Raw genomic sequence first — 11,141 nt, forward strand, 5'->3', positions numbered from 1 at the left:
TTTACCTTTTTAACCCCTTGTGACTGTGCAAATTTTAATGCTCAATGAATTGATTGTTAGATAAAATTACATTTTTGTAATTTCACTTCCATTTATTTTTCACCCTGATGAAACGCTCATAGGGTTAACAAACTTCCCAATGGTTGTTATGAATATTTTGAGGGGTGCAGTTTCTAAAATGGTGCCATTTGATGGATTATTTTTACCATATAGGCTGTATAAAGTCACTTCTAACTAAATTGGTCCCTTCAAAAACAGGTTTTGATGATTTTGTAAAAATCAGAAAAATCCCACCTAAACTTGTAAGCCCCCTAACATCCTAAAAAAAGGAAAGGATGTTTTAAAAAGGATGCCAAGTTAAAGCAGGCACATGGAAAATGTTAGTTATCAATTATTTTGGTGATATGACTAACTTTACAAAAAGTAGAACATTTGGGGAAATTTGGGAAAACATAATTTTTTTTAGAAATTTTCAACAAATTTCAGTTTTTTTTTCATAAAGAAATACTAAACATATTGCCTAAATTTCTCAGCTGACGTAATGTTTCAACATTTTTTGCAAAATTTACGATTTTTTCCTAACTAAACGCAAATGTTTCAAGTACAAGAAGTACAACGTGTCATGAAAATCACCTGGATATGTTAAAGCGTCCCAAGAGACCAGTGACACATGTCAATTTTTTTTCTTTAAAAAGGGCCTTGTCAGGAAGACAAAATGGCCAAGTCATTAAGTCAGGGTTGGCTCCAGGTTTCAGTAGGGCCCTGGACGACAGAACCTCACTAGGCCCCTTTGCAGTTAACTCACATGGCGGCATTATAAATTTTCCTATTCCCTAAAATATTCCCTAGTTTAGCATCCCAAACAGACTCTCTCAACCTCATGGATTCCTTAAGGGGGCCTTATATGCCCTCCCCCCTCCCCCCGCTCCCTCAACCTCATGGATTCCTTATGTACAGCCCCACCAGCTCCCTCAACCTCATGGATTCCTTATGTACAGTCTTATGCATTTGCTCTGCTATGCCCAATGCTGGCACTGGCCCTGCATTAAGGATTTAAAATGATATTGTATTTCTATACAATATGATGCCAGCCGATCATAAAACGTGGGGAGGTGCCCTTTAAAGCTGAAGGTGGAGATCTAGTTGACGTAAATCAGTTTTGACCCCTCCCCTCTCAATAGGCTTTTATGTAGTCTGACACCTCAGTAAGCTCCTGCCTGGCCGTGCTAGCAAGATGGAATTCAGCAGACATTTTGGAGGTAAAAAGCAGATTAGGAGGAAGGAGGGAGGATGATAAGAGCCAAAGTAAGTGGGGAAAGAAGAACTTTACAGAGCGTCTTGTATTACTTTGTACTTTGTACTGACAATTTACATGTGTAAATTCTATTCTGGTGCAAAAATAATGAATAAAGCACAGAGTAGGGGAATACTGTAAAAGTCCCAGTGAGTTATAGGCAAGTTAATTATCTTCTAAATAATCCTGTGGGACCTTGCAGTGTCTTGCCTTAGCTGTAATTACAGGGATTCTCCTGGATGTCATGAATCATTGTGCGATCCCATTTTTGCTTGATTCATGCCTGACACAGTGTTGGCAGTGTAAAGGAATGCACACAGCGAGACAATGGGCCTTTGTCTGAATGAGCTTTCAGAATGTCTTTCTACAGGAGCAGCAGACCATGATGTAAAGGATGAATGTTCTCCAAAAGACATGGAATCAATTTATGAACTTTTCGTGGCGCTACATCCACCATACAACTGTACAGTTACAGTAATACAAGACCTCGCATCCTTACGGTGACCCTTCATATGGGGCCGAGATGTCTAGAGAACAAAGGAGATGGTCATCGACCTAAAGAGGAACAAAACCGCCGCAGTACCAATTAGGACCAACGGCGAGAAACAGATTAGGTCAACACTTACAAGTGCCTGGGGGTGCACATTCATGACAAGCTTGACTGGAGGACCAATATTGACTGGGCATGCGGCAAGGTGATGACCAGGTTGCACTTGTTGAGGAAGCTGAGGTCATTCCAAATCTCCACCCTATTGTTTTAGGAAACGATGATGGCGAGCCTATTGTTCTACGCAGTTGTCTTTTGGGGAGGAGGCTTAAACAGAAGAGAAAAGAACTGTCTCAACAAGGTGATCCGAAGAGCCCAGAGCACTATTGGGGAGACGCTGCGTCCGCTAGAAGAAGTCTGGCAAACCGGATGCCTTAGGAAATTTGACGCTATTGAGATAAACGGCAGCCACCCACTGCACAACATACTACTGCAGCAACGGAGTGACATAAGCCATCGCTACCACCAGGTGTATTACCATATCACAAGGTTCCACAACTCCTTCATCCCAAAGGCAATAGAACTATTGAACCTAAGTCACAACCTATATACATAAATATTATGCTGTATAATGTACAGCATAATGGGGCTTATTAACTAAGGGTTGCGGATCACACTTTTGTCGGACTGTTCACGGTTTTCAAGATTTGCACAGCTTTGACAGGTATTTAACAGGGGTTTGCGCTGGGTTTGTGTCGCATGCGATCGGATTTTGGCACGGCTGCGCTGGTTTCCATGCGGCAGAAATCAGGGGACGGGCCGTCGGACGATCCGACTCATTCGGACTGAGTGCAGGATTTAAGATTCAAATTGTGTCACAAGACAATGGACTTACATGCACCAGGAAGAAGAAGGTGAACTCCAGCAGAAGTGACACATGCAGGATATCAGGCGCACGATGCAGTGAATCGCGGCACAGTGCATTATCGTCGGACAATGCACTTTCGTGAACTCCGCAGGACCAGGTAAGTAAATGTGCCCCAATATGTATATAATGGTGCACATCTTCCACTCCTTAGTATGTCAGGTCGGTTGATGTGGCCCCCTGATACTGCGGGCCCCATAGCAGCTGCTACCACTGTGGTTACAAACCTAAATTTTTACCCAAAGAATATAAGAGATGGGAACCTGTCACCACATTTTCTCAAATACAGCTAGTGACAGGATCCCATAGAGCCCTATTAACTAAATGCCACCCTTATTTTAGCTAAAAATAGTTTCCCTCACATCAACTTAATGATACCTGGCATCAGAAGGGTGTGTCCTTTTCAGCCGACCCCAACCATCTACTCCTCTCAATGCCTCATGCGTCCTTACCATTCAGCCCTTCATGTCATGTGACCAGGGTGATGTCATTTTAGGTCCATTACCCTGGAACATTTACATCTACCTTATGTATGTATCTGAGCACATGAAATCGCAGCTTCCATAGACTTCTACTCCTCCCCATCCTCCATGGAGGCTGCTGTGATTTCACGTGATCAAATACATACATGAGGTAGATGTATATGTTCCTGGGTAGTCTTCTACTCCTTCACATCCTCCACGGAGGCTGCTGTGATTTCATGAGATCAGATACATACCTGAGGTAGATTTTAATGTTACTGGGTAAAGCAAACGTTATTGGATAAAAGGACCTTAGATGACATCACCCTGGTCACATGACATGAATTATTCAATGATGTACCAGAGCTGAGTGTAAAGTCCTGTGTAAAACATTTGACAAAGTACAGTGTTTTCTACCTCTAATAATAACTAAACAGAGCTGTACATGTCTGGCAGACTATCCCTAAATACTAGCACCACACAGCAGCATATCCTAGCAGTGAGACCTGTCAACCAGTTACAATGAAGCAGGGCAGTATAATTAAATTTTAATATGCAGGACTTCATTAATATCATTGGACTCACCTCAGTTTACTAACTGAGTATTTATTTTTTGTGTGTAAGTTTCAGGTTTCCTTTAAAATGTCCCCTTGTTGGGTATAGCAACCAATCAGAAATCAACTTTCATATCCTAAACATCTGTGGTGCAATGAAATCTGTGCTGTGATTGGTCTACAAGGCCAATTTTTTTCTAAAATGGGGTCTGAAAATTCTCGAAACGATCAAAGTTTAGCTTTACCTTGTATTAACATTCCTCGTCCTCGCCTGTTAAAACACTTTCCCCTCCGGCATTCTGCACCTTTTATTTTCCTAAGCTCTTTCATTCCTCTCCTTTCGGAAATAGTCCTTTCTTAGACGTCTAACCTCTTTTTTTTCCCCAAAGCTAAAAGATCTTTGTCTCATTGTTCGACAGGATAATGTTCCTCAGAATAAGTGCGCGGGGCACTGTTCTTTTCAATACACAACGTCTCCAAAGGAATTTTGGAACAAACACAGGAAAACAAAGCGCTCGCAAAAATGTTCCTTCATTTTCAATGTATTTTGAGGAATAATTAGAGGCTACCTCTGCCATAACTGCAATCCACAGGGAAATATCACTCGGTCCAGTTACGTAAGAGACTGTTTATACAGCGCATGTATTATACAGGTTATAATGGACGCAGGCCGGCACTCCGCTATTCCGGCACATCCTATTTATGGAATATTGCGTTACGTTTTTTTTCTTATCTACTGGAAAATTATTTAGCTTTACTAAAGTAGCAATATTTAGGGAATTACCAATACATATGTATCACCAATTGCACATATAGTCGTGTTTTATTACAGAGTAGTAAGTAAGGCAGGTTGAACTTTACAGTCTTCAACAGGTGAATAATATCTTTAAGGTGTTTTCCAATCACAACAGGTTAGTTCTATCCACAGGACCCCCACCGATCAAGAGAACAGGGTTCTGATGTACCCAGCTGTGACCCCAAACAAAAGAATGGTGCCCCCTCCACCCCATTCAGTATCAGGTTCTTTTTTTAGGCCGTTATTTAGGCAGGTTATTTTTTTAGGTCTCCATGGAGTGTTTCACACCGCTGCTAACATATGAAGTGAAGAAATGCTTTCGTTAAAGGGAACCTGTCATCACATTTTCACATATACAGACAGTGACAGGTTCCTATACAGTCCTATTAACTAACTGACATCTTTCTTTAAGCTAAAAATTGTTTCCCTTACATCCATATGCATCAACTTTATCTTATATTACCTGGTGTCAGAGTGGGCGTGTCCTGGCCAGCCCCTCCCATCTACTCCGCAGCATGCCTTATGCCTGCTTAATATTCAGCAGTTCATGTCATGTGACCAAGTCGACAGCATCTCAGGTCCTTTAGCCTCTTAACATTAGCAAACTGTACCCCATGTATGTATCTGATCACATGAAGTCACAGAAGCCTCCATGGACTTCTACTCCTCTCCATCCTCCATGGAGGCTGCTTTGATTTCATGTGATCATGTACATGGTGTACAGTTTGCTATTATTAGGAGGCTATTGGACCTGTGATGATGTGTCACATTACACAAATGTAACACAAGGCACAGTGTAAAAAAAATTGACACAATGGGGCTCATTTACTAAGGGTTGTTGGACGCATTTTCGTCAGGTTTCCCGGCGATTTCTGTTTTGCGCCGAATTGCCCCGGGATTTTGACGCACGTGATCGGATTTTGGCGCATCGGCGCTGGCTTGTACGTGACAGAAATTGGGGGCGCGTGTAATTGCAAATTAGCAGCCAGTTCCCAAGTACAAGGAGGTAGGGCAGGGATTTGAAGAGACAAAAATATGTCAGTCAAAATAAGGGGGTGTGGTTCACTGCCAGCCTAAGAGAGAGAGAAGAGTCAGCAGACAAGAGTCAGGAAAGCTAATTTGCATATCAGAAAAACGTCTGTAGTTAAGGTACAGTGCCTCTTCTGATTTTAGGTGATATGAGGAGGACTTGTAACCCTTTATCAGCAGGCATTGCTAGTTTGGGTGCTCATTTTCTGGTGACAGGTCCTCTTTAAGTGTCAAGTTCTACTTTACAGCAGGCGACTGCACCCCTGATGCTCTCCCCCCATCTTTCTGCAGGTGGTGCTGCCTGAGGCAAGAGGCTCAACTCACCTCATGAATGGTGCACCCCTGGTTATACCACAAATGAATGGAGCGGCCGGTTGGACATGTGTGCGACCACTCCATTCCCTGTCTATAGAACTGATGTAGCTCTCTGTCAGGGCCATAGAGATAAATAGAGTAGCAAGTGCATTTGTGTCCAATTGCTCTTTTCATTTGAGGTACAACGGACCCCCATTTTCATAATCTTATGATTTATGAGAAATATAACACCTAGCACACTCACAGATCAGTTGAAGCAGACAGCGCTGTTGTCTGTGTAGAGGTCAGACCATGTTACTGCAGGTCAGCTATTATCTATTTAAACGGGAGCTAAGATGCAGTAACTTTGTTCAGCCACTACATAGAGAACGGCGCTGTCTGCTTCTTATTTCATTCTCTCTTTAGAAAATTCAGAGATGAGAGCTGCTGGAAAAGGACTATAAGTTACGTAATGACCAAAATGTTCCCATGCCACTGCTATGATGTTAATTAGGTCCTAACTTGTCAAGAAGATGGTGCCTGAATGTCTGAGCCACCTCTGGACCACCCACTTGACAGGAGAGGACCTATTTAGCATATCTGGTGCCAAAAACTAACAGCAATGATTATCCAGGAGATCAGCGAGAACATTGCAGCTGCTCCAGAATCAGTGCAACGACACCTATAGTAGGATGCTAAGTGATGGGGGGGGTAAAAATATTACATTTAAAGGAGATGTTAACAGGGATGGATTCCGACTGGGCTGTATGAAAACTATGGGCACCCCAACAAATCTCTAGTATATTGTAACCGAACAAAGCTTCTCTCCGATTCAGTGCTGTAGTTTAAAGAAAAAATGTAGTCACCTTTCCATATTCGTCTTTTTTACAGCAGCGTCTGCTCATTCTTCTACTTTACAGGTCCCAGCTAATTATAATAATAAATCTTTATTTCCATGGCGCCATCAAATTTACAGCCCCCCAGTATATAGCCAGCAAGACCCCAGTAGTATATAGCCAGCAGCCCCCCAGTATATAGCCAGCCAGCCCCCAGTAGTATATAGCCAGCCAGCCCCTGCCCCCCAGTATATAACCTGCCAGCCCCTGCCCCAGTACATAGCCAGCCAGCCCCTGCCTCAGTATATAGCTTGCCAGCCCCTGTGCCCCAGTATACAGCCTGCCAGCCCCTGTGCCCCAGTATATAGCCTGCCAGCCCCTGTGCCCCATTATATAGCCTGCCAGCCCCTGTGCCCCAGTATATAGCCTGCCAGCCCCTGTGCCTGATATATAGCCTTCCAGCCCCTGTGCCCCAGTATATAGCCTTCTAGCCCCTGTGCCCCGATATATAGCCTGCCAGCCCCTTTGCCCCAGTATATAGCCTGCCAGCCCCTGTGTCGCAGAATATAGCCTTCCAGCCCCTGTGCCCCAGTATATATCCTGCCAGCCCCTGTCCCCCAGTATATAGCCTGCCAGACCCTGTGCCCCGGCATATAGCCTTCCATCCCCTGTGCCCCAATATATAGCCTGCCAGCCCCTGTGCCCCGGTATATAGCCTTCCAGCCCGTACCCTGGTATATAGCCAGCCAGCCCCTGTGTCCTGATATATAGCCTGCCAGCCCCTGTGCCCCGGTATATAGCCTCCCAGCCCCTGTGCCCCCGTATATAGCCTTCCAGCCCCTGTGCCCCAATATATAGCCTGCCAGCCCCTGTGCCCCGGTATATAGCCTGCCAGCCCCTGTGCCCCGGTATATAGCCTGCCAGCCCCTGTGCCCCGATATATAGCCTGCCAGCCACTGTGCCCCAATATAAAGCCTGCCAGCCCCTGTGCCCCGGTATATAGCCTTCCAGCCCGTGCCCCGGTATTTAGCCTGCCAGCCCCTGTGCCCCGATATATAGCCAGCCAGCCACTGTGCCCCAATATAAAGCCTGCCAGCCCCTGTGCCCCGGTATATAGCCTTCTAGCCCGTGCCCCGGTATATAGCCTGCCAGCCCCTGTGCCCCGATATATAGCCTGCCAGCCCTGTGCCCCGGTATATAGCCTGCCAGCCCCTGTGCCCCGGTATATAGCCTGCCAGCCCCTGTGCCCCGGTATATAGCCTGCCAGCCCCTGTGCCCTGTTATGGAGCCGGACCCCCGTCCTTTGATTTAACAAAAAAAAAAATCAACTCACCTTTCCGGCGGCCCCCTCGGGTCTTCTTTGCTGTCCGTTGCACACACAATACTGCTGGCTGCCTGTAACGTCGCACGGACCTGCCGCTGATGGTCGGATTGCACAGAAGACCTGTGGGGGCCACCGGAAAGGTGAGTTTTGATTTTTTTTTCTTTTTTTTTTTGAGTCGTTTTTTTTTTTTTTACTCGAGTATAAGCCGAGTTTGTGTTTTTCAGCACATTTTTGGTGCTGAAAAACTCGGCTTATACTCGAGTATATATGGTAAGACATTACAGAACGATAACATGGTCAGATGGAGCAATAGGAGTGAGGGCCCTGGGCACAAGAGCTTACAATCACCTCGGCACATACAGTATATATCACACAACTGCTGAGGCCATTCAGTAAAGGGCTTCATGTCAGTACAACCATCTGTTGAGAGATTTGGGCAATCCAAGAACCCAAAATTTTTACGTAAAAAAAAATCAGGAAATCTCAAGTTAAACTGACATTTGCCCATTTAGAGTAGAGGAAAGCAGGAGAAATACGGAGACAAATTAGGCGCCGAAAAATGTGCAAATACCCCAATGCGCTCAAAAATTCACCAAAATACAACCAAAAAAGGCGCATCATCAGACTAAGATAAATGACCCCCTATTTGTCTTTGTTGCCCATGCTCTTTGTCCAATGCAGACTTTTGAATGCACATTTTTGCACAACTCCTACCAATGCCTCTCCCCCACCTTGTGTCTTTTCACAATTATTTGCAACTTTTTAGGCGAAACACAATGGTAGATCATGTGGCAACATCTGGAGGCAAATGAAATACAAAGACAAATTGTCCCATCCGGGCAGTTGATGGGGTGATGGATGTTTTTGTGATTCTATTGTTTTTCATAGATTTGAGGGTAAGCGCTAGTCTACCCTATACCCATCCTATAGACCCTGTACATTCTGCATCTACATTCCGCCACTTCCCTCCTTCGCTCGGATGCTTTCTCCAATTTCGCTTGACCTGTTGCCTAGCAGACCCCTATTGTCATTCGCTCTTCGGATACAATGCAGCTCCCCCCCCCATCGCCTGTCATGCAAATTAACCCCTCTATTCAACCCCCATCCCCCAAATTCACCACTAACTGGCTACATAGTATTTCCTAAAATCCTGCAAAACAATCAATATTTACATTGTGAGAAGTGCAGGCAAGTTGTGAGGGTTCTGCTATGTATCTGAGGCTAGGGGGTGCTAGGAGGATCGCAGGGGGCACACAGTATGAAGGATGACCCTGTTGAAATCATTTTGGAGCAGCCCTGGAGTTGCTAGGACAACCAGTGCTCTCTTGGCTTATGTGACAGTGAATTTGACGTCAACTGGAGGCAGAGCCTGAGCAGTAAAGCCCCACAGCCCATCAGCTTGTGAATGTGCTGCATGGTGGAGGAGCTGGCTGCTGCTACTCAGGAGAATGGACTATTAAAGATCTGAGCACCACTGCACCTGGTAAGCAGACTGCTGGCATTGCCTGCTGGGGGAGAGGGGGGAGAGGGGGCAACAATGTATCGGGCACAACTCTCAGCACATGGGATGGGATACAATGATTGCAACACAAGGGAAAGGAAGTGACTGCACAGCTCATGCATGTACTGTCTGTATACAGTGTGCAGCCACCAGGAAGGAAGCTGATATATGGCTGCTACATAGGTGAATGGGCAGAGAAGTCACATGGATGTGGTTACAACTCATATAGCACCATATTTTATTATACTGCACCTATATAGCACTATACACCCTCCCTTACACCATACTGTATCTGCAGATCACTGTATCAAGCATATGCTCTACAATAATGCACCCACATAGAACTATATACACCCCCTGAGTTCTACCATACTGCACCCATATAGAACTATATACACCTCCTGAGTCCTACCATACAGCAGCCATATAGAATTATATACACTTCTTATGTTAAACCATACTGCATCTATAGAGCACTACCAACCATATGTTCTACCATACTGTATCTGCAGAGCACTGTACCACACATATGCTCTACCATACTGCACCCATATAGAACTATATACACCTCCAGAGTTCTACCATACTGTATCTATAGAGCACTATACCAAGCATATGTTCTACCATACTGCACCCATATAGTACTATATAAACCTCCTATGTTTAACCATACTGCAACTAAAGAGCACTGTACAACAGATATGTTTTACTGTACTGCACCCATATAGCACTATATACACCTCCTCTGTTTTACCATACCACCACATATAGGTTTTTACTATACAGGAACCCTATAGTTCTATACTACATTTATGTTCTACTATACAACACCCATATTGTCTTACTATACTGACCCCCCATTGCACTATGCTCCATTTATGTTCTGCTATACAGCACCTATATAGCACTATACTGTCCGATGATCTACTATAGTACACATATAAAGTACTATACTCTCCATATCTTTTACTATACTGCATCCAAACTATCCTGCACCTATGTTCTGCTGCACCTACTGTATATAGCTTTAACCCCCTTATGTTCTACTATACTACACCCATAGAGTATTTTACTTTCCATATGTTTTACTCTACTGCACCCATATCTGACTATACTCCACCTATGTTCCAATTCACAGCACACATATAGCCCTGTGCTGGACCTATGTCTTATTATACTGCCCCCATTGCACTATATTCCCTGCATGTCCTACTATACTGCAAACATTACATAATACAGATAGCACTGAATGTCACATACATTATACCCTATTACTGTATGTTGTACCAGATGGTACCTATATTACTGTATATTGCAGCTATACAGCACTTTACATATAGCACGGACTAACACCTGGAAAATAATCTATAGTGCAGTGAATCTATACATTACACTATATACAGCAATTTCTTCTATAGACTTAATGTAAAGCAGAAGCCTGCATGCCTATAGATGACAAAATGCATTTACTATGTATAGCAGTATATTGCAAACTTGTGTATGTATCAATATATTACAAGAAGTTTTCCATTATATCCATCCTTTACTTATATACCGCTATATTGTGCCTGTGTAGGCTTCCTACAGTATGGAGAGGTCTATAGGTGCCTAAACTGGCAGATTATTCAGGTTTCTGTGGC

At 44.1% G+C, this 11,141-nt stretch overlaps 1 protein-coding gene across 1 annotated transcript in view; it reads left to right on the forward strand.

Annotated features, from left to right (window-relative positions):
- Positions 1 to 9,327: 9,327 nt before the first annotated feature.
- The window catches only part of NCALD (neurocalcin delta), a 62,909-nt gene continuing 61,095 nt past the window's right edge, over positions 9,328 to 11,141 (forward strand). The window contains exon 1 of the mRNA XM_072151413.1: positions 9,328 to 9,483. The gene's annotated coding sequence lies outside the window, so the exon portion shown is untranslated. The remainder of the gene's footprint in view (positions 9,484 to 11,141) is intronic.

This window comes from Engystomops pustulosus, chromosome 5 (genome assembly GCF_040894005.1).
Source record: "Engystomops pustulosus chromosome 5, aEngPut4.maternal, whole genome shotgun sequence".
In the NCBI taxonomy this organism is placed as follows: domain Eukaryota; kingdom Metazoa; phylum Chordata; class Amphibia; order Anura; family Leptodactylidae; genus Engystomops; species Engystomops pustulosus.